Consider the following 24,398-nt stretch of genomic DNA (forward strand, 5'->3'; position numbering starts at 1 on the left):
TGGCAGCTCTAGCGCCACTTCTATCACTAGGGCGGGTTTAGGAGGTTCTGGCGTGGGCACTTTCACTGCTCTTTGGCCTGGCTGCTGTGCCCCGACGGTGGCAGCCAGGCGTTGGCTTTTACTTGCTCCGGTATTTCTTCCTCTCTTCCCTCCACAGCTCCTACCATCCCTTGCCATTCCTTCCTCTGGGGGCAGACTCTGGCAAAGTGACCTGGCTGTTGGCAGAGATAGCATTTCCGGGCGCCTTTTCCCTCCTTCTTTCCCCCCTCACTGGGCTTTGAAACTGCGCGCGCGCGCGCTGTTCCGATTTCCATCGGCTCTGCCGGCGGGAAAGTTGGCTCTGGAATGTCTGGAATGCGGAACTCCTTCCAACGTTCCCCCTTCCCTTCCCGCCTCTCCAATGCTCTCGCCTCCTGGCGCGCTCCTATGGTCAGCGCTGATTTGGTCAGCTGGTCCATAGACTCCGCCCTGGGCGCCCGGGAAAGTTCGTCTTTCACAGCCGAAGAAAGCCCTTCTTCAAAGAGCATTTGAATGGGTTCCGCCGATAGATCCCACCCCAATTTATGGATCAACATGGTGAACTCAGTCCAGTACTCACGGACAGATCGGCTCCCCTGTTTGCAAGCCATTAACTGTCTGCGCACCACTCCCTGTTCAATATCGCTGGAAAACATCAGATCCATGGCGCGAAAGAACTTCATCGTGTCCTTTAGGACGTCACTATTCGCTGCCATCAGGGGTCTAACCCAGTCTCTCGCCCCCTTTTCAAGATGCCCAATCACGAAAGCCACTCGTGATTCCTCGTCAGGGAATTCATCAAACTGCAGATTGAGGGCATATTGCATCTCTGTCCGAAAGCCATGATAGTCTTTGGGCTCCCCCCCAAACTTCTGCACCAATCCTGGTACCTTTCTGACGAGCTGGGTGTCTTTCCCCTTTTTGTCTGCATCCTGAGCCCTCCTCTCCTCAAGCCTCGCCGTCTGCAGCGCTAGCTGGACCTCCAACACCCGGTACCTTTCTTCCAGGCTTGGACCCGCTCCAGCTCCTGCTTCTCCGGTTCCGGCTGGGTTGCTCATGATGCCTTCTCCTGCACAAGCTGCTCACGGAGACTGTCGGAATGCTGTGATGGGACGATGAGCTGCTTGTGTGTAAAATCCTAGTCCCTCAGAGTTTGGTCAAGTTTGCAAACCTCTGTCTGTAACGGAGCCCCTTAAACATGGCTCCGTCAGTCGCTGGCAGATTCCGACAGTGGTTGCTTTCGGAATCGCTTCCAACATAAAAGCTCCTTAACGGAAACACGTCTTCTGGACTCTCTGCGTGACAGTTTCCGGCGAGGAGTGGGTGTCCCTACAGGAGGTCCTGAAACCTCCCCACTGTTTTCGCTGGAAGTGTCTCTGAGCCATCCCTCCAGCTCACTTTCCCTCAGCTCAGCTCCTCTCCCCCTACTGGTTCCCTCTTCAGCTGCTGAGTCTCTCCCAACCTGTGTGAGCCCTTTCACTTCCCTTCCTTCCGATGGCAGTTCCCTGACAACGACCTTTCTCCCACTTGGCATAAGGATCATTGGTATTTTGTGTTGAAACAGAGGCCTGATTGCTGCACCTTATGGTGGATTTAAACTCTGTGAGCGTAGTCATGCCTTAGCCCTTTGAGAAGGATGCTGCAAGGAAGGCAAGGGGGGCAGCCTCAGACTTCCAACATATGCAAAACCATCATAAAACATTAAAAACTTCCCTAAAGGCTGTATAGTTACTTATCTCCTTGACATCTGACGGGAGGGTGTCCCACAGGGCAGGTGCCACTACTCAGAAGGCCCTCTGCCTGGTTCCCTGTAACTTCGCTTCTCACAGTGAGGAAACCGCCAGAAGGCCCTCGGTGCTGGACCCTGATGCCTGGGCTGAACAATGGGGATGGAGACACTCTTTCAGGGCTGAGGCCATTTAGGGCTTTAAAGGTTGGCGCCAACACTCAGAATTGTGCTCAGAAACGTGCTGGGAGCCAACGTAGGATGCAAAAGGATGGTTTTGCAGTTGCTCATATTGTCGGGGGTGTATTCTGGTGGTGGTTAACAGTTTGTATGGATTATTGGTACATATAACGTTGCATATTGTAGGTATGGCTAACCTGTGGTCTGCCAGATGTTACTGAGCTGCAGTTCCTGTTGGCTCCAGCCATCATGGCCAGTAATCAGGGATGATGGGAATTGTAGTTCTGCAGCATTGTGAGGGCCACGTGTCTGCTGCTCCTGAGTTAGAGGATTTTCCTGTCGTGTGATGCAGCAAAGTAATTTAAGATGACATGGGGCAAAAATGCACAAGCATCCTGTACCTTTAATAAGTGTGTATAAGATAGGATTTCAGCAGGTATACCCCTTTTTTTGCACTTGGCTAACCTACTAGTAGGGACGCGGGTGGCGCTGTGGGTTAAACCACAGAGCCTAGGGCTTGACGATCAGAAGGTCGGCGGTTCGAATCCCCGCGACGGGCTGAGCTCCCGTTGCTCGGTCCCTGCTCCTGCCAACCTAGCAGTTCGAAAGCACGTCTAAGTGCAAGTAGATCAATAGGTACCGCTCCGGCGGGAAGGTAAACGCCGTTTCTGTGTGCTGCTCTGGTTTGCCAGAAGCGGCTTAGTCATGCTGGCCACATGACCCGGAAGCTGTACGCCGGCTCCCTTGGCCAATAAAGCGAGATGAGTGCGGCAACCCCAGAGTCGGTCACGACTGGACCTAATGGTCAGGGGTCCCTTTGTTGTTGTTGTTGTTTAGTCGTTTAGTCGTGTCCGCCTCTTCGTGACCCCATGGACCAGAGCACGCCAGGCACTCCTGTCTTCCACTGCCTCCCGCAGTTTGGTCAGACTCATGTTTGTAGCTTCGAGAACACTGTCCAACCAGGGGTCCCTTTACCTTTACCTTTAACCTACTAGTACTTCACCTTGGTCTTCCAGCACAACAGTGGCTGTTAATAGACTCCATGGTCAGGCAACAGGGGGTCTTTTGCTTCTCTGCTGATTAGCGATTTCTTTTTGGCTTTAGCTAAACATTCAGCGTACCCAAAAGACAGCTTTTGCTGATTTCACAGAGGGAGAGATCAAGTTCATCCCGACGTACAAATTCAACTCTAAAACAGATCCTGCTTGATAGTTGAGCCTTTGTAAGTAAGTCCTCTCAATCATTCTTCTGCAAGGCTTGTTTGTTTTTCCTAGTCTGCCGAGATGCTAGTAGTGTCCTGCCTTTCCATCCTCCTGAGCAGGCTAGTAAAAATATATTTTAAACATGGCTTTCTGCTAAGCAAGCTGTTGGAGGAGGGCTAGAGTTGAGGGCTGGACGGACTTCCTTTCCTCCGCAGTCAGAATGGACACCAAGCCACGGAGGAAGAGAGAGATCCAGCTCTCCTTCACCTGCTCACTTTGCTTGCATGGAATTCCGGGTTGCCAAAGGCTGCTAGGCGAGTTGTGAAATGCAAGGCTGTGATATGTTGTCTTCCTCAAGCCATCCCTGCTCTGCAAATGTTTTGGCTCCTTTCCCCCACATTTGTCCTGATAACCAGCATCCTCTGTTTCGTGGTGTGTATAAGCGGTGTTGCAGTTCCTTGAAAGGTGCAGCAGGCTGAATGAGACTCCTCTTTGTGTCAAGGAAGTCTGGGAATTAGACTTGGTGCTCTCTCAAGATGAGTCTGCCAGGGCATAAGAGCATGAGAGCAGCCCTGCTGGATCAGGCCATTGGTCCATCTGGCCTAGCATCCTGTTCTCACATTGGCCAATGAGATGCCTCTCGGGGAGCCCACAAACAGGACCTGAGTGCAACAGCACACTCCCCTCCTCCAAGCCATACTGCTTCTCTTGGTGGAGTATGTGCGGTGGCCATTATGGCTAGTAGCCATTGAGCCTCACCATCCAGGATTTGGCATGTTCTTGTGGTTCTTGACAACTGTCAGAAGCCACCTAGGCCTGCTACTTTCATTGCTCTTGCTGTGGTAATGGGGAAATCAAAAGGACAGGCGGAACATGTAGTGACGAAGCCGGAAAACGGCAGGCTCCTTTGGGCAGCATATCAGGTGCCAGAAAGGGTCTTTTGGATCACTGAAAAAATAGTGTCTGAACAAGAATAACGGGGCCCCTTGCTTTGGGGAAGGATCATCATTTGGTGGTGTGCCATATGCTTTGTATGCAGAGTCTCAAGTTGAAACTCTATGGCACCTCCACCTGAAAAAGGATTGGGCCACAGAGAGCTGCTGCCAGCCAGAGTAGACTTAATTAATGAATTGTGGGGTTGGAAGGGATCACGAGGGTCATCTAGTCCAACCCCCTGCAATGTAGGAATCCAAACTGGGGGAGGTCAGAAATTCATTCTGACCTGGTAGAAGGCAGCTTTTGATTTCCTAACAACTCTCTCCATGAGGCAAAATGCCTGCACACCTGCAAGGTCCGCCCCTTCAGAAGCTGGACTCCCAAGCCCCATCATCTCCAGCTCTTGACCGTGGTCAAGATCACAGGCCGTGTGTGGAGCCAAAGTTTGACTGCGTGAGCCTTGTGTGTTGCCTCAGCCAGTCCAACAGTCCTGGTGTCTCTCCTGTCTCCTTGCAGTGGGAAGTGCCGTGTGCCAGCATGGTGTGAGCCAATCCTCTGGAGAGGAGGCAGCGTGAATCAGCTCAGCTACCGAAGCCACATGGAATTGAAAAGGAGCGACCACAAGCCCGTCAGCTCCCTCTTCCTCACAGGGGTAACACCTGCCCTGGCCAGGGCTATCGTCTATTCGGGGGTTTTAGTTGCCTGCTATGTGGCACCTCCTCGAATCTGGGCAGGCCCTGACCAACAACCAGGCCCCTTTCCTTTTTCTTTTTTTTTAATGATATTTATTAAGGTTTCCAATAAAAAGAACACATCAATAAAAAATTAAAAAGAAAAAAGAAATACACAATTCAAAAATACACAATACATAATCCAAAAAATACAAAAAACAAAATAATAATAATAATAATAATAAATTTTATTTATATCCCGCCCTCCCCAGCCGAAGCCGGGCTCAGGGCGGCTAACAACACTAAAATAGTGCAACATTATAAAAACATCAAAGAATTAATTAAAATCAAAATTGATGGCAACCATAAACTAAAGTATTGTAAAGATTGCCAAAGGAGGGAGTCAGGCTGCGCCCTGACCAAAGGCCTGGTGGAACAGCTCTGTCTTGCAGGCCCTGCGGAAAGATGTCAAGTCCTGCAGGGCCCTTGTCTCTTGTGACAGAGCGTTCCACCAGGATGGAGCCGCAGCCGAAAAAGCCCTGGCTCTAGTTGAGGCCAGCCTAACCTCTCTGAGGCCTGGGACCTTCAAGATGTTTTTATTTGAAGACCGTAAGTTCCTCTGTGGGGCATACCAGGAGAGGCGGTCCCGTAGATACGAGGGTCCTAGGCCGTATAGGGCTTTGAAGGACAAAATAATTTGAAAGACAAAAAAGAAAACAATTAAAAACAATACCACCTTTTCATCTCCATTTTTAAATTTACTTATTTTCTGGACCTCCTCGTACCTCCCTCTTTTGTATTCCATTTCAAATTGTTTGTCCAGCAATTTCTTTCCCTCTTTTTTAATCCCAATCTTTAATCTTAATATAATATAACATTAAATTTTACCTCTTAAAAACCAAATTTCCATTTCCTTTAACTTTTTTAATCCTAATCCTTAATCTTAATCTATATATAACTTTAAATCCTGTACAGCTGGAAGCCACTTATTTTCAATCCAACATCACTCTAACATTCTTTAATTTTGCAATGTTTCTGCAGATAGTCTTTGAATTTCTTCCAATCTTCCTCCACCGACTCTTCTCCCTGGTCCCGGATTCTGCCAGTCATTTCCGCCAGTTCCATATAGTCCATCAGTTTCATCTGCCATTCCTCCAGTGTGGGAAGCTCTTGTGTCTTCCAATACTTTGCGATGAGTATTCTTGCTGCTGTTGTTGTGTACATAAAGAAAGTTCTCTCCTTTTTTAACACCGTTTGGCCGACTATGCCCAGGAGAAAGGCCTCTGGTTTCTTGAGGAAGGTATATTTAGATACCTTTTTTAATTCATTATATATCATTTCCCAGAAAGCCTTAATCTTTGGGCACGTCCACCAAAGGTGAAAAAATGTACCTTCAGTTTCTTTACATTTCCAACATTTATTATCGGGCAAATGATAGATTTTTGCAAGCTTGACTGGAGTTATGTACCACCTGTACATCATTTTCATAATATTCTCTCTTAGGGCATTACATGCCGTAAATTTCATACCTGTGGTCCATAACTGTTCCCAGTCAGCGAACATAATGTTGTGTCCAACGTCTTGTGCCCATTTAATCATAACAGATTTTACCGTTTCATCCTGAGTGTTCCATTTCAGCAGCAAGTTATACATTCTTGACAAATTCTTAGTTTTGGGTTCTAACAGTTCAGTTTCTAATTTGGATTTTTCCACCTGGAAGCCAATTTTCTTGTCCAATTTAAATGCCTCCATTATCTGAAAATAATGAAGCCAGTCTCGTACTTTGTTTTTTAGTTTTTCAAAACTCTGCAATTTCAGTCTATCTCCATCTTGTTCCAAAATTTCCCAATATTTCGGCCATTTGACCTCCATATTGAGCTTTTTCAAGGCTTTCACTTCCATTGGTGACAGCCACCTTGGAGTTTTATTTTCTAATAGATCCTTATATCTTATCCAACCAGGCCCCTTTCCACAGAGCTCCTCCTTGGCCAATGACTTCCGGTGCAAGGAGTGGGCAGGTTTTGGCTCTGTTAAATCCCTAGGCTTCCATTCTCCACTGTTCTGAGTACACGCTGCTCCTGCCGGCATGGCAGACCACATGGGCTGAACTGTATACCTTAACCGTTGGCTCCATTCATGCAATGGAGCTTCTGTGGTACTTGGCTTGGAGCATTTGGCTTCAGCCCATTGGCTCTGGAAGTCACAGCCGCTGCCATCCCTAGGGAAGCTCTCAGAGTTACAGTACTTGCCTCTTTCAGGGCTGGGAACAGGGGGGTGCATCAGGCCTTTCTGCTCTTAGCTCATACCCCCCCCCTTTTAGTCCATAGCCCCAACAAATGTGCTCTGTCCCCCCCCCCCCAATAGGTGAAGGTTGTGGATGACCGACGGTACCGGAAAGTGTTTGAGGATATTGTTCAGTTGATGGACAGGATGGAGAACGAATTCCTTCCCTCCCTGGAGGGAGGTAAAGACGAATAGGATCCTCTCCAACCCCTTAAAGAGGGTTTGCTGCACAAAGATCAGGGGGGGAAGAAGCCCTTGGCCCATCTAGCTCAGTCTTAAGCGGTTCCCCAGGATTTCCGGGGGATCTCTCCCAGCCCTACCTGGAGATGCTGGGGATAGAACCTGGGACCTTTGCATGCAAGGCAGATGCCCTTCCACTGAGCGGCAGCCTCTTCCTCGCAGGCAAAGACTCGAGGGGTAGCCAGCGTGGTGCCCTCCAGATGCTGGACTACAACTCCCATCATCCCCAGCCAACATGGCCAGTGGCAAGTGCAGCAAGATCTGGAGAGCCCCACGTGGACCTGTTGCATGTGCAGTCCCCTAAATGAGAGCCCGGGGCCAAGGACAAACTTCCCCCGGAGCACGTTTCCTTGCCTCTGCTGAAGGCAAGCACTCTCTTTCCTCCCCCCCCCCCTTTTGCTCTGCAGTTTCCATTTGAGAATGTGAAGTTCCGGTAGCTGCAGAAGGAGAAGTTCCAGATCACAAACAACGGGCAGGTCACCCTCCACTTCTCCTTTATCCCCAAGCTCAGTGACAGCCAGTACTGGAAGCCATGGCTTCGCGCTGAGCCCTGCGAGGGATACTTGGAGCCCAGCGCGTCTCTCTCTGGAATCAGGGAACTGTAGAGTTGGAAAGGGACCCCAAGGCTCATCTAGGGAAGGCCTTGGTTTCCTTTTCATCCCCCCTTTTCCCCTCCTCTTCCCAACCCTCCTCCCTCAAACCTTGGGAGTTTGGTAGAGCAGGGGAGGCTTAACATTTGTGGGCTGCATTGCCCCATGCTCCAAGGGCCACACGTCAAAGCAGCTGAGCCCAAAGTGTAAAAGTGTGTGTGACCAGCTTTAAACAAACACACACACACAAATGAATTGAAGCCAAACAATGCTGGAGGGTCCCCAAACACCTTTTGGCATCGCAGGGAACCAGTGAGAGCAGTCCGTCCAAAAATTACTTAAAAAAAAAAAAAAAGCGTATTTTTATGTTGTGGAGGCACAAAAATATCTTGGGGAACATATAGAACTAGCCAAACTTTTAAAAACTCAATGAAATGTAAACTAAAAAAGAAAGTTACATCGGGGGCGCAAAAATCCTTTCCCTTTTTATATTCTTTTGTTAGGATCACTTTCTCTCACCCCCCCAGTATCCTGTCACCATCTTCTGTGCAGCTGCTGCTTTGGAGGACTAGAGAGGAAAGTGAGGTGGGGGTGGGAACTGAGTCGCTTCTTCTCCTAATTCTTGAAGTTAAGGTTTCCCCCATACACCTGTGAGAACAGGAGGCTGTACTAGATGGGCCATTGGCCTGATCCAGCAGGCTCACATTGTGTCCTTCTGTTCAATTCTTCACCGTCTTCACTTTTAATTTACAGACAAGCCAACGTGGCTGTGCCAAAGAGTGTATCTACCTGACCTCCTCCCGTTTTAGGTGAGACGGTGGACATTTCCCTGGATGTGTACGTCAGCAAGGAAGAGAAGATTGAGGCTATCTTTGTCCTTCACCTTGACCGTGGCAAGGACTATTTCCTCACCATCAGGGGGAGCTACCTACCAAGCTGCTTCGGGACCTCCTTGGAAGCCTTGTGCTGGGTGAGGCAGCCGCTTGGCGAAGTTCCCGTCACCAGACTTATTGACCTGGTAGGGAAAGGGGTTGATTTACCTGGCAGGTTCATCTGCTGGATGTCTACCCTTCCCACTCTGCTTGCCTGCTTGAAAAACAGCTGCTCTTCCACTCAGCAATGTGGGGGCTGGGGGTCCTCCGCTGCATTCAGCTTCAGCTTCTGTAGCTGTGCATCCGCTTCCTGTGTGCTGTTCATGCCCTTTGTTTGCCTTGACTGAGTCATCCCAGGTTCTGGTCCTCCCACCTGCCCTTTCGCAGGGCCACTGAACCGTGTGCATTTCCCTGCCATCTGCCCAGATACTGTTCAGCCAACGGGCTGTTTCTTTCTCTTCTCAGGGCCTGTGCCATTAACACCCTTGGTTGTCTTTTGCTCTTGCCTTCCTCCTCTGATCTCAGGGAGAAGACAGCTTCCTAGAAAAGGTAACAGTTGGTTTGCTATCCTCTAGATGTTCTTGTAGCGGGCTCAAATCAGGTACAGGCAACGCCCCGTTTACACGGGGGTTGCGTTCCGAGGTACCGTGCGTTTAAATGAAATTGCGTATATTGGGGACAGCATTGGAAAAGCCTGCAAACACCCTCTGAACTGGGTCCTAATCAACAGCTGCCCTGGGGATGAGGGGATCAAATTCTCCATCCTTGCCAACTCCTTTTAGTGATGGGCTGCTTGCCACTGCTGTGCTCCTAAAGCTCTCTTGCTCCCCCCTCCTCTCTTTCTCTTTCTCTTTCTCTTGAATGTGGTAGCTTGAGATAGAACTAACCACCCTGAACATTTCTGGAGAGGAAGATGGGAAGGAGGCAGGAGGCATGGTTCACCAGCTGCTGTGTGCTGCATTGCCCAGACAAAGTCGTGGGCTGGGGCTCCAGCTGTTGCTCAGTTTCTACCACTGCCTCTGCAACGTGCTCTAGACAAGGGGTGGTGAACATGTGACCCCATCATCTCATCATGCTGGCTGGGGCTGCAGCCCATCAACCTATGAAGGCCCATCCATGTTCTGTTGCTGTTTTTGTTCCTTATTTCCTGCCCTTCACCCTAAGGTCCCAGGGCAGGTTCCAGCAATTTAAATAAAATGTTAGCCAAACCTCATGTCCACAGCTGCATATTCAGTAAGCTTTTGGGTGAGCTGCACATCCGGAGTGGGAGGATTACGAGCTGCATATTAATAGGGGGAGGGGGAGCTTGGATTTGGGGTGCGAGCAATTTGTTTTTTGTTTTCCCCCTTGAGATGCTTGCTGTGGCTAGGGCCGGGCGATATGTCAATATAGCTATATTTTCAAATCAGCTTGAAGTCTAGATAGTGAGACTGGTTTCATAATTTCTGACCTGGCAATATATTGCGAAACATGATGTGTGTGTGTACTATGCAAAAAAACACCATGTGGGGGGAACCGTGAAGCCAGACAATGCTTCTCGAGATTCCTGCAGCCCCTGTGGACTCTGCCGGTTCAGCTTTCCCCTGCCCTCCTGCAGGGGGCAGCAAAAATCACAATGCGGGGGGAACCGTGAAGCCAGCCAATGCCTCTACATAGCTCCATCTTATTTCAGACATCGTGATATATTGGTGTATTGCAATGTTTAGCTAGTGATATATCACCGTGTTGAAAGCCAGCTATCGCCCAGCCCTACCTAGTTGTGGCCTCAGAGGGCAAGACTTGTCCACCCAGCTGGAGCAAGGAAAGAATGCATACAGGCACACACTCTGTCAGGCTCTCATGCCAGTCCCGCTTGTCATTGGACCTCCAGGAGAAGCAGTTTCTGGATATCGTACCCCAGGATGGTGATGACTCCACTGAGCGGCCAAGGAGATCTGGCTTTTGGTGGACCACCTCTTCAAGAATGCCTGCCACCAGGTGAGCTGAGGGGGACGGTACCATTGAAAGGATGGGTGTTGGCTGGAATCCAGTACCAGTTTTGGGGTGTGCAGGTTCCAAACATCCCAATTGATTTATATCTTAGCTACCGACTCGCTCTTACAAGAAGAAGAAGAAGAAGAAGAAGAAGAGTTTGGATTTGATATCCCGCCTTTCACTCCCCTTCAGGAGTCTCAAAGCGGCTAACATTCTCCTTTCCCTTCCTTCCCCACAACAAACACTCTGTGAGGTGAGTGGGGCTGAGAGACTTCAAGGAAGTGTGACTGGCCCAAGGTCACCCAGCAGCTGCATGTGGAGGAGCGGAGACGCGAACCCGGTTCCCCAGATTACGTGACTCTTAACCACTACACCACACTAGCTCTCAAACTCCTGCTGTGAGTATAGTGGCACCTTGGTGGAGCGGCAGCGGGTGGGGCATCCAGCATACGGTCTTCCTTAGAGCGGCTCAGAAGAACCCAAGTGTTCCCAACCATTGTCTGTCTCTCCCTAGCAAAGCGGCTCTCCGAGACTCGCCACTAGAAGAAGCGGGGAATGATTTCACTCTCCCATTGCCCCAAATCAGGAGAAGGGTAGTAGGAATGCTACTGTGGAAAGCAGGCGGGATACAATTCTCAGCCCTTGTGCCAGCTCTCTTGGTGATGGGCTTCTCTCCATTGTGGCATTCCTCGACCTCACATTATGCACCCCAGGGCTGGATTGTTCTGCATGCTATCCAGGATGTACCTCATCCCTTCCGAACGCATGGGTGATACTCTGCTTCAGGAGGACCTCTTCCAGACCCCGGGCACGCAGGACAAGCTGCAGGAGAGAATTGAGTGCCTGGACACCAGCATTCCCGAGACGATCCGTATCCTCTTTGGGGGGCATTGTTGGGGAGCAGGGCTGCTTGGTGGTTTTCTTTCGCTCTTGGCTGGAGTGGACCTCACTTTTATATACCTGGTGGCTTAGGTTCCTAGGCCACCCCATCCTTAAGGCTCTGGGACACAGCACAATGAAATGCCCACAGTCAAGTCCAGTCATGCATCCAAACAGCTTCACAGCTTTAACCCCCATTTGAAAACATCAGCCTGGCTAGATAGAGCAGAGGTGGGGAATCTTGACAGGCCCGCAGGCCCCACATCTAGCATCATACGTGGTGTCAAGGTAAAGACATGGCTGCAAAGGAGCTTCAAGGGTGCGTTCAGTTGTTCTTTGGCAAGCAGGGTTTCTTGACCGCACTTTTGGAGTTGACCACTAGTATTTGCTGTTTGGATTGAAACCATGCCTGCAGAAGGACATTTCCTCAGCAGATCAGCTTTGCAGGCAGCTTCGTCAAGAGGGGAGGTGTGGGATAATTACAGTGGGGTGGCTCAGTTGGTAGAGCGTGACACCCTTAATCTCAGGGCTGCGGGTTCAAAATGTGGGGTAATAAGCAAAGGATTTTAGGTATACTAAAAACAACAAGACCGCCCATAAAATGTATGCTATTGCCATGCCAATATGAGAGAAAATTAGTTGGAGGGTGGCAAGGGATGGGGCCACGGACCCCTGATTGGGAATAACGGAACTAGATGGTCCTCGGTGTCCCTTCCAACTCCACAATTCTAGGATCCTGTGTCTTAAACACAAATCTTGAGGAATAGTGTGTGTGTGTGTGTGTGTGTTTCTGTTTGAACTTTCCCAGCCTTTGCTTTATTCTGATTTGCGCTTGCGTCCCTACTCCCCACGTGTAGAATTGCTATACCTTTGGATTTGGACATTCAAGCGTTTCCCGCATGGACACTTGTTTCCAACGGCCAAATCCCGGCGGCGGATGGCAACCCTACCCACTTGTGCCAGATTGCCTGGCATACATTACAAGCATCTAGTCACATAGATTCTCCAGAATCCCGGGGCTAGCCCACCTGACGGGAAGAGTCCGCGACCAGAAGGAGGAGGAGTACCAGGAAGAATGGACAAAATTCAAAGATTATTTAGCTAAATATTTCAAGATAACCTAATTGGAAAAGCTTGCAAATATGAGAGAGGCTTAGGATTTAAATATGTAAGGATAGGAATTAAGATGTTTCAAGCTAGATTAGAAAGAATGAAAGATGTGAAGTGATCAAGGTTTTTTTTGTGTGTTTTTTTGAGAAGATTGATTTTGGAAAACTGTTAAAATGAAATACAATGAAATTCAACCAGGGGGATTTGAGGAAGTCACTTAACAATGTTATCAAGATTGGTTTAATTACAATTAGGATGTATGTATGTTTGTTTGTTTGTTTGTTTGTTTGTTTGTTTGTCTTAAATATTTTTTGGAAAATTAATTAAAAAAACTGAAAAGAAAAACACCATAGATTATCCAGAATCCCAAGCACCGACACTGTGAAACTTTCATAGGAATAAAAGGTAGGGGGAAAGGAGGCACAATGTCAAGCAGGCAACAGAATAAACCCGAGCACTGTGGGTCTAAAACCGGCCTCTGAATCTCTTGCTCCCCACTCTGCCCTTCTAACAATACCATTTTTTTGCTTGCTGGATGGCTGTGTGCAATGAGACCTCAGCCACTGAGGAAGGGTGCTGGCCCAGGGGGAGAAGTATGTGCTTGGCATGCAGGCGATCCAAAAATCAATTGAAGAGCAAAATTCCAGTTCTCATGTTTTCTGTCGAAATGGCTAATTTAAAGGGGAATAGCATGGTGCCTTCCACAGAGTCAGACCACTGAGCCGCCAAACTCCTTAAGGGAGGACCAGAGCTCGCTGGTGATGCAGGTCCCAGAACAGTCTCCAGCATCTCCAGGTGAAACTGAAAACATCACCTGCCTGGAACCTTGTAGAGCCACTGCCAATCAGTACAGACAGTGCTGAGTTAGGTAGCTATGATCCATCCACCATCACCCTTTGCCCGAAGCAAAGGCACATCGCTGGTCCAAATCTTTGAAAGACTTTCCCTGCTCACCAAGCCACCTGCCCTCCTTTATGCATTGCCGATGGCTTATCAAAGGGATCCTCACTGCAAGTCTCATCAAGGCAGACAGCTTGATGAAATCTTGGTGCCCTTTCTTACAAAATGCTAACAGGGACAATGGCCCCAGTTGCCCTCTGGACTCACAGGGTGCAGCTTACTTTGGAGCCATCAATTGTACACATTTGGAATGGCCCTTGAGAAAGGATAGTCTGCCTATATTCAGCAGCTTACCACCTTGTTGTTTGTTAAAAACTTGAATAAAAAGCATGCTTAAAATAAAACAGGAAAGATGAAATTTTGCTGGCTTCTTGAGAAAAGAATAATGCCTCATTATTTGTATCTGCTTTTAAATGTTGCTTCTCTTCTCTTTGTAATGAGTTTTACTGGGTCCGTGGTCATTTTAAGTTGCTTACCTTCCCTAAAATATATAAATCTACTCGACTGGAAACTTTTATTATCCAAATTCAAACCCACTTTGGATAGCAAAATTCCTGGAGTGGGGAGGAGGGTTCAATGTTCTAATAGATTAGATATGGACAGTCCTTCAGTACAGCAAAACTTGACACTTTGAAACCTTTGAGTCCTTTCCAAAAGGACTTCACCCACTATTTAGGGGGGAAGTACGTCAGAACTGACCTTCTGCAGTACTGATTCCACATTCTTGGACTCCTAATCTTACACGTAAGTTAGAGCTGGAACCATCTCAGGCCCTATGGCTCTTGAAATGACCATGACCTATTGAGCAAAACCACAGAATCCACCTCTCTGGTGACTAAACCCCACTTGCGTTTACAAAATAAATTAACAACAGAGGAAAATCATGGAAGAAATAAAATGGCTTTTGAAATTAACAAAGGCGATTCCTTTTATCCACATGTATTACGGGACATGTTCAAAGCGCCCCTCAGGAGAAATTCTGTAAGCAAAGGTAGCAGGCACACAAGGACACATTGCTAAAAGAAACAAAGGGATTTGGAGGGACCATGCGTGAACAGGTAGTACCAGAATGTACAGAATTGTACCTAGAAAAAGGTTACAACTGGATTACCTTTTTGTAAACAAAAACAACAACAACCCCCAAAATAAAACTCGGAAGCAGCAGGACGCCCTAGGAACTCTTCAAAAAACAAAACACAAAACTGCATATCCCTACCTAGTCACCAAATGTGAGGGGAAACGTAAACCAGCATCTTACACTGCTTTAAATGATAGCCAGATTCTGCAATTTTTTACCACACCAGAAGTAAAAGCACGGGGCATTCATAAGTTTTTGAAAAATCATGCACTTCATTTGTAGGCAAGGGAAAGCTTTCTGCAATGTACAGAATCTTACAAAGACACACAATCTGTTGAAATGACCAAGCAGCGGACGAGATTCGGGGACAGTGGTGTGCCGCCTGGGGAAATGTTCCTTTCCATTCACCTTAAGCAAAGATGTGGTGACCTTGTGCATCCATAAATAACTTTCAGAAATGTATTCCATTACTTCCCAAAGCTTCTCAATGGGCTACCAAATGGCATTTCTTTCTATTTTGGATGAAACTGGGGAAGCAGCTTTAGACGAAGGGGTTGCTGACATTCGCTGGCCTGGAAAACACCTGATGCCAATATGATGGCAAATTGTGGGTGGTGCATTGATGGAGAAACTAAGGCAACAAATGGGGACATGACGCCACCGGTGTTCTAAAGATACATTTCATGTAAAGATTATGATGGGCTTCTTCAAATGCCCATAGCCTCTTACAAGCAGAGGTTTTAGATCAATTTTCTGTAAACCTCTGTCATAAATAGTTGTCACTGGAAATACGACCAAAACAATGCAATGCCGGACTCATCCCTCCCGTTAGCGTGCCTGGAAAGCACGGGTCCCAGTAGTTTCCGCCTTACTCTGCTCCTTTCTCTGTGAAAGCCTGCTCTTTAGCTTTCACATCGGAGCAAACCTCAACCCACCCCCTCCCAAAGAAACCTTTTTTATGAGCCCCCCTACTCTGCGTGTGCTTTCTTTGGCTCCTGTCTCAATGTGCAGAAATTGAGCACGTGAATTTTCCAGCATCGGGAGTTTCCCCCAAGACAGTGTCGAGATCAGGCGTGTTTGTGTGGCTCCACGCTTGCAGTTATTGGGGCTTTGGCTAAGAGGAGTGCATGCACTTCCAGCAAGACATAGCTAGCTAGCTAGCTAGACAGTTTACCTCCCTTTGCTACAGTTTAAATTTCTGCATGCCATCTGCTGTTGTGGAACAAGTCATCCCCATGATCCCTCTAGCCCAGTGTTCTCTAGGGCGGCCCACAGAAACTCTCAAGGGTTTCAGACAAAACATTTGTTCACTTCAGCATATAGCAGTCCAAAGAAATGTATGCTCTAGAAGGTCACAGGCTCCCCCGTCTTTGGGGTAGAGGTTTGACGTCTGAGACTAGATCTGCAGGACTCATAAACATTTCACTCCGTAGAGATGAGTAGTCGGCACCGTCCGAGTATAGGAGGAGGGGGGTGGGGGTGGAATACAGGGCTGAGAAATAGAAGAATGCGTTCAATCTCCTACACGAAGCCAGAGCCAATTATGAAGATTGAGCAGTTGCTTATAGATCAAATGCATGGATCATGCAGCTGCAAAGAGGTCTACCCAGCCGCTCCCACAGGCAACATGGAATTCTTCTGTGCAATTTACTGTGGTGGTGTTGTTGTTGTTGTTAAAGATGTAAGACAAGCCTATATTGCACTTCATTAAAAATGCCAGGTCACTTCACAACAATATACTGATGGACTCAGTAGAATCAGCAATCAATACTGGGGCACGGGCCTTGGCTGGCACCCTGAAATGCACGGCCCCTGCGCCAGTCCTGAGGAGGCTCAAGGCCAGGGGTCAGCAACCTTTTTCAGCCGTGGGCTGGTCCAGCGTCCCTCACAGCATGTGGGGGGCCGGACTATATTTTGGAGAGAGAAAATGAACGAATTCCTATGCCCCACCAAGAACCCAGAGATGCATTTTAAATGAAAGGACACATTCTACTCATGGAAAAACACATTGATTCCCGGACTGTCCGTGGGCCGGATTGAGAAGACGATTGGGCCGCATCCGGCCCCCGGGCCTTCGGTTGCCTACCCCTGCTCAAGGCAATCACTTCCTGCACTTCACGTTAACGCAGAAGACGGCCCAGTTGTGCTCAGATGCTCAAAATTCCCTTTTCACCTTTGAATCTTTGGAGGGTCTGTTTCAGTTGGCATCGGGACAGCTCACCTAGCAGTGCAGCTGCCTTTATTGCAGAGGCAGGAAGTTTCCTTCCTTTCATATTCAGGATTTCTGTACTCACATAGAAATAATAAAATGGTTTCTGCTGTTTGTTAAAAGTCATGAATGAACTCTCACAACTCGTTGATAAGGTAGCTTGCTTGTGTTTCGAGAAATCGTATACGAGGAGCATTCATAGGAAGTTGCACTTGACAGAGTCAATCTAGCCTAGCACTGCCTACACTGACTGGCAGCAGCGCTGCAGGGTTTTCAAACAGGGGACAGTCCCAGCCCTGACTGGTGGAGATCCTGGACTGAACCTGGGATCTCCTGCATGCAAAGCAAGGCCTCCCTCAACTCGGGAGGCGTGAGTTCTCTACTGTATTTCAACAAATGCTTTCACTTTATCATTTCATTTTCATCTGTATATTTTGTGCACATATTTTCCTGTATATTTTAGACAGAGAGGAGTAGCAATACGGTTAGAGGCAAGGTTCAGAGTTAGTGTTGTGTGAGCATTTTAAAGCAGTTGACTTTAAACAGGAGGGGATTTCACCTGAAGAGATGGCCAGCATCGTGAATGTGTAAGTAGGATTTCGTCTGCTTCTTTTTTGTAATCTTCTGGGGCGAGGGCTTGGGGTCCCCCACACGGCCAGCATCCCCATGGAATTTAACCCCTTCCTGAACAGCTTAACTTCTCTTCCCACCCGCCTTCCCATTCTCCCTCAAATCTCATTGCAGCTCAGCTGGTTAGAGGGAGCTGCAGATAGCACCAAGGTTGCAGGTCCGATTCCCATAAGGTACAGCTGCATATTCCTGCATTGCAGGGGGGTTGGACTAGATGATCCCCAGGGTACCTTCCATGATCATTCTTTTGGGATGCTTTTCATTACATTCATAGCCCACTTTTCATCCAAGCAGTTCAAGGTGGCATTTATGGCTTGCCTTTCCCCCTGTTTTTCCCCTCACAACAAACCTGTTAGGCAGGCTAGGATGAGAGTGACTGGACCCAACATCAAACAGTGCACTTCATGATTGAGTGGGGATTTGCACTCGGATCTCCCAGGTCCTCCTAGTCCAGAATTCTAGCCACTATACACCCCCCCTCTCTCTACCCAGTGGGTAGAGAGTTCGGCAGTGGAATTTGCTGCCAAGGAGTGTGGTGGAGTCTCCTTCTTTGGAGGTCTTTAAGCAGAGGCTTGACAACCATATGTCAGGAGTGCTCTGATGGTGTTTCCTGCTTAGCAGGGGGTTGGACTCGATGGCCCTTGTGGTCTTTTCCAACTCTATGATTCTATGATTCTACCCCTTCTCCGTTTCTCAACTCTTCAGCCATCAACTGCAACAGACAGGCATTCTGTCAGTCTTCCTGTCAGTCACTCTGGCTCTAAGAGAGTTTTCATTGCATTCTTTGGCTCATCTATGCCTTGATGCTTTGACGGCCTTCCTAGCAGCCCCCTTCCCTCTCCAGGCAGGGCTGCTGTCCTAAAAGCATTATGCTGAGGGCTCTTTTAAATGCTGGAAATGCTTCCCTTATCTTTGCTTTGCTGGGGGTGGGGGTGGGGGGAGTGTTGGAATCCCCCCCCCCCCCACATACATGAGATGCACCACTGTGTTCCTGTGGAGAGCCGTTTGGGGTCTGTGGGTGCATAAAAAAACAAAAAGAGCCCTATTGCGTGGCGAGTTCCCGCCCCCCCCCCCAAAGTGGAAATAAAGACACATGACACAATGATTTCAGGTTAATGGGCTAAATATGGCCACAACTTTGTTGGTTACAGGTGATGAGTGGTATTGGCTTAGGCATTGGTCCTAACTGACTATCCGGCTTCAGCCCGTCCGCTTGAAGTCCGGGAAGGGTTAACCACCAGTAGGGGGAGTCCTGCTGATGCACATCAACTCGCAACCCCCCCCCCAGGCGAAAAATCAGGTCGGCAAAAGAGGGAAATCCCGGCCGCGCCAGCGATAAATAGGGCTGCTCACGCCCCCTGAGCCAGCCGATTCCCTCAGTCGCACTTTCCAGACTAAGGAGAGCCCACTCAGTAGCTGCAGCAGCCTTGCTTGGTGCAGACCTCCTGGGTCATGTGGCTGTGAAATCCTGCCACAGCACAAAGATGGCCAAACTGCAGGCTTGGAAGGAGTCGTTGCCACCAAAGACAGGATCCATAAAGCCTCCTTGTAAATAGGGTGGAATGGGGGCCAGGTCAATTTGGTGAATCAGTAAATGTGGCAGAAATTCATCTCTCTTCTCCTTCATTCTCTTCCAGATGACATAAGACTTGATGTCAGTTTCGATTATGGGGCTAAGACACAAGTTTCAAGGCTCAGCGATGATGGAGTGGCAAGTTTTGCTTGCTGTTTCATTGTGTCTTGTTGCTAATTGTGATCATTGCTGTTGTTTTAGAATTCTTTCCTATGCAATATTCCTTTTTTATTGCTTTTAAATTGTTGCTTTTTAAATTGTCCTTGTAAAGGAAAGTGTTCTGCTAATGTTGATTGTATTCTGAATTGCTTCAAGAAGCCTCATAGCAATGAATACTATTAAGAGTAATAATTATTTTACCTGCCTTAATTATAATAAAGCATTGACATGCATATTTTAAATTAGCGGTTAAGGTCTTAAACTACACATTTTAATAGTTTCACATCTGTATTCTTTACTGTGTTCTAGCTTATAGATTTTGATTTTAACCTACATATATATGAGAGCTAGTGTGGTGTAGTGGTTAAGAGCGGTAGTTACGTAATCTGGGGAACTGGGTTCGCGTCTCCGCTCCTCCACATGCAGCTGCTGGGTGACCTTGGGCCAGTCACACTTCTCTGAAGTCTCTCAGCCCCACTCACCTCACAGAGTGTTTGTTGGGGGGGGGAGGGAAAGGAGAATGTTAGCTGCTTTGAGACTCCTTAGGGTAGTGATAAAGCGGGATATCAAATCCAAACTCTTCTTCTTCTTCTACATGTTCCCTATCTCTGTATAAGTCCATATTCTGGCTTGTGGCTGTAATAAATTGATTCGTTCATTCAATAAAGCTTCGGTGGTTTTGAAATTCAGTAAACTGTCTCTGCCTCCATTTTTTGGTACTGAGGGAAACGCTCTATAAAATAATCAGAAAACATCAGGGTTGTAGTCAACATCAGTCCTTTCCACAGCAGACCTATTTAAATTGATGGGCACAAATTACGTGGCTGTGTTGATTTTGACGCATCTCTTCTGAGTAAAACTCAGTTGACTACTGTAGGGATAATCGCGGAGTGGGCAGTGGGGTCCGGAGGGAGCACACTCCCCACCAGCAGGCAGCCACAGTCTGCCTGCACGCGTGACCCTGGGGTGCGTAGCATACTCCCCCTCACAGACAAAGTCATGGCTGTCTGGAACATCGTTTCCTCTGTCTGACCTTTTGCGGTCTCAGCAGTCTACGGTGTCCTGTCTGTAACCTTTGTCCCCGAGACCTTTTGTCTCCTTTGTCATACACTGTGCAAGGGGAAAATGACGCGGTGGAAACAGGTGCCAAAATAACTTTGTACCACCCCACGATCTCGGGACCAAAGGTGTGTAAAGGTCACAGCCCAAAATGTATCTGCCTAGCTTGCATATTTGTCTCAATAAAAGGAGGCTCCACAGGACTGGTCAGCAGCTCGCTTCAGCCCACCTGTGCGCAGCTCACATGATGATCAACTCCTGTCTTGTGCCTTCACTTCAGACTACTCCTCACAGGATATCATGGAATTGTAGAGTTGGAAGGGACCACAAGAGTCATCTAGTCCACCCCCCTGCAATGCAGGAATATTTTGCCCAACGTGGGGCTCGAACCCACGACCCTGAGATGAAGAGTCTCACACTCTACTGACTGAGCTATGGGCAGATATCTTGTTTGATAAATGTGTCCCTTTGAAACATTTTGGTTTTATCCTCTCTGCAGGAGTTGCTATGCCTGATCATTCCATCTAGTTCTGTCAAAAGAGAGGTGGGGGTTGTTTTCTGATTTCTTAATTGTGAATATTTGGGGGGGAGGGGAGGCATAGGTGGAAAGGAGATACTCAGATGGACCAGAGTGAAATGGGGCCGAGTGAAATTGGGGCTTCGGGATGGCTTGGGGAAGTCTCAAAGTGTCACATCCAAACCAAAACTCTTGGTTGTTGGATGCCCCTGCCTTCTGTCATCATTTGAGCTTTCCTCTGCTTCCCTTTCAAGCTGCTGTCTGGAAGGAGGCCAAAGCCCACTTAAACATAGGAATGATTATAAGAAAGCATTCATTCAACAGCCAGAGTTGAATGAAGACGATGTGCTAGGAGGAGAATGAGCTAATTAAACCATTCTGCAACACACACACACACTGCAATCCGAACCCCAGTGCTGTTATGAGGACAATGGTCACAACCACACATTTCAAGAAGCATTGCACTAAGAGTCACAGATTCACCCAACACATCCTGGGAACCTCTGTTTGCTACAGATCTAACATCTCTCAGCACCCTTGGCAAACTACAGTTCCCAGGATTCTTGAGGGAAAGCCTGGACTCTTTCAAGTGGTGTAAGAGCTTTAAATGTGTGGTGTGGAATTCCTCCAAAATAATCGGGGAACTGTGCAACCCTCTCTCTCTCAGGCTACGGTCCTGCCCCAGGCTCAGGAGGAGGAGGAGGAAGAGGGCTCTTTATTAGATTAGGTTTGTATCCAGCCTTTCTATTTTCATGCTCAAGGCAGCTAAACCGTCAGAACTACATAAATCAATTATAATAATTAATACAATAAGAATAGCAATAAGAATTATTTACCAAATCTAAATAATCTGATAGAAAATTGAGGGAGGGGTGATCTCTCCATCGGCTGCAGTCTTTGGACACAACATTTCAATGAACATTATTGTTATTGTTATTATTATTATTATTATTATTAATTTCATTTCTATACCACTTTATATTTTCAAGAAAAAATTCAAAGCAGTTTACAGCATATTAAAACATAAATAAAACAATCTGAAGAATGTCAAATATAGAGTATACAGTTAAAGCAACATAGTTAACCAAAAACTGAAATATTAAAGATTTCAAAATAAAACATTACAAAGGAAGTCAACTACAGAATACATATTTAACACAAAATTAACAAAAACAAAACAAAAAACTTAAGCATCCCCCCCCCCCAAAAAAACCAACATTGCTAAGTAAAGTCAAATATAAAATGCACATTTTAAACAGCAGAATTCCCAAGAGAATAAAATATTATCATAAGCATGACACGGCTGTTTAGCAGGCACAAAAAGATGGGGCAAAAGAATCCAATAGTTTGGGTTTCTTGTCAGGCCGAGCGATGTCCCTCTGGTCTCACCAGGAGCCTCTTTAGTAGAGCTGGTGTCTGGGCCCTGCCCCCCAGGCCAGGTGAAAAGGGCCTTGCAGGAAGCGGCCTTCACAACTCACAACCGGCCAAGGCCATCATGATGACACACAGTTCAATAGGGCAAGGTTTCTGGCAGGTGGGCATCTAAAGCCTACCAGACTGTCCACGCACACCTTGTTGGTCCACTTGCAACCTCTCTAGGTGGAGCAAAGTACTTCATGGTATTGATTGATGCTTTTTCCAGGTACATTCATGTGTTCATGCTCAAGCAGAAATCAGAAGCGTTTCCGAGGTTCAAGGAATTCTGTGCTTGGTGGCAAAATGTCCATGGAAAGCAACTGCAAAACCATTGGTTGGCTTTGTGGGAATGTTCAGGGATGCAGGAGAGGATATATTGTGAGATTATATCCTAGTCCAACTTGTGCTAACAAGTTCCCAAAATATCAGCAGAGTTTATAACATTCCCCCTTTTAAGTTCGCAACGGTAACGTCTGCACAGGTTCGCTTGAACCTCTATAATAATTACTCTGGTAATTTCCCCCTTTTGATCCCTCTTAAAATACAAAACACGACACAGTCTTTATAAAAGTATAAAAGAGTTTACTCACGTTCTGTTCACAATATGATCCCAGAAGGCAGACAGGCTTAAAAAGGTAAAATACATTTAGAATCTATCTTATAGGAAGATAGTCCTATCCTCCTCTCTTGGCTGAGAGCCAAGAGGGCATCCTGCTTCTTCAAAAGATGAAGATGAGAGAGGCAAGAGGCAAGAGGCAAGAGAGAGAGATGGCTGCCTGCCCTGTGCTTTTATCATTTACCTGCACAGGTGAGGCCACACACACCTCTGGTGACATGCGGAGGAAGTCCGTCCCCAGGAAGTTTACCTGCTTGCTGGACAGACATCCCTCCCCGTGTTCTAACATGTACACTCTAGGAATGTTGTCATTGACTGCTCCTGTGTTTACATCCCACAGGCTTTCATTGATTTCTGTGGACACAGTAAAACAAAGCTGCCATCTGGTTTCTCTCGGGATGTTCGGATTGTTGAACACAGATTTGCTCTCCTCCGTAACCATGTCTCTCAGCATACCACTTTATTTCCCCCCAGATAGGTGGCTACTATTCACTTGTAGGAAGATGTGCTTATTTAGATTACAACATTGCAGTGGGAGCAAAAGCCACCTTTCTTCTCTCAAGAGGGTTAGTCGAGTTTCTGTTGCTATGGAAAAATCCAGGTGGGAGGCTGCTCAGAGCCCGTGGGTCCCTGCGGAACAAAGAAGGAGTCCAGCCACCAACCGGAGCAAAGAGCGGAGACCAAAGTTTATCGCGCAGCAGGTTCAGAGAGGAATTGAACCCCGAGAACGGGGTGACAAGGACTTTTAAAAGTTCCTATCTTATCCCAGCAGACAGTTCGCTAAACATCACCACTCCATCAGAAAAGGGGAGGGTTATACATGATTAACATAGGAGGAATGTGTTGGGGTAACATGCAAATACAGGATATGTCTTGGGAAATCCGCTCCACTTCCCAGTGGGGAGGAGTTGCGGTGGACCACGTGGCCACCCACTCCCCACCAGGGGCGGGGGACTCTGTCCCCCGTTGCCTATGGGATCCCGGCCACGTCAGAGCCCGGCCAGCCAACCCCCAGAGAACTTCCTCTTTGGCTCGCTTCCTCAATCACCCGCCCTCCCTCCCTATTTTGCAGGTTAGGCAATGGCCTTGCTATGGACTACGGTTGGTCGCCTTGGTTGTCCGAGGGGCCTGGTAGGAATTTTTCCACTTGGCAAATTGGCACTGGCCACTTGGTTTTCGCCTACCTCGTAGCAATCATCACAACTTTGTTAGGGTTGCGGTTAGGCATTGTTTGACCTTGTGTGGGGGAGGGGAGGTGTGGCCATCACCTGCCCCTCCATGCTTAAGGGTATTCCGTTAAAGGAATCCGGGGGTGTTGATCTAGTCTGAAGCCCGGCTGGGGGGCTAAAGCCTTGACACGACCCCGACGGGAGCACCAGGGGGAGCTTGAGTTGGTTCGCATCGACAGGGCTTCCCCTACCGGTGGCTTACCCTTACTGGGACTTCCTGCACAATGGGCAGGAGTCAGATATAGTCAGGTCCAATCAATGCCTAAGCCAATACTGCTCACATTCGCCGAAGAATTGACGCTTTTGAATTCTGCTGCTGGAGGAGACTCTT

At 47.8% G+C, this 24,398-nt stretch overlaps 1 pseudogene across 1 annotated transcript in view; it reads left to right on the forward strand.

Annotated features, from left to right (window-relative positions):
* LOC308467697 (inositol polyphosphate 5-phosphatase OCRL-like) overlaps nt 1–24,398 on the forward strand; it is a 552,529-nt pseudogene that overhangs the window by 31,999 nt on the left and 496,132 nt on the right. Inside the window, exons 8-15 of the transcript in view lie at nt 3,029–3,132; nt 4,579–4,714; nt 7,098–7,208; nt 7,664–7,829; nt 8,656–8,864; nt 9,244–9,267; nt 10,589–10,695; nt 11,479–11,563. The product of the transcript in view is annotated as an inositol polyphosphate 5-phosphatase OCRL-like (transcript). The remainder of the gene's footprint in view (nt 1–3,028; nt 3,133–4,578; nt 4,715–7,097; nt 7,209–7,663; nt 7,830–8,655; nt 8,865–9,243; nt 9,268–10,588; nt 10,696–11,478; nt 11,564–24,398) is intronic.

The sequence above is a fragment of the Podarcis pityusensis genome, assembly GCF_964106645.2.
Source record: "Podarcis pityusensis genome assembly, chromosome: W".
NCBI classification, from domain to species: Eukaryota; Metazoa; Chordata; class Lepidosauria; order Squamata; family Lacertidae; genus Podarcis; species Podarcis pityusensis.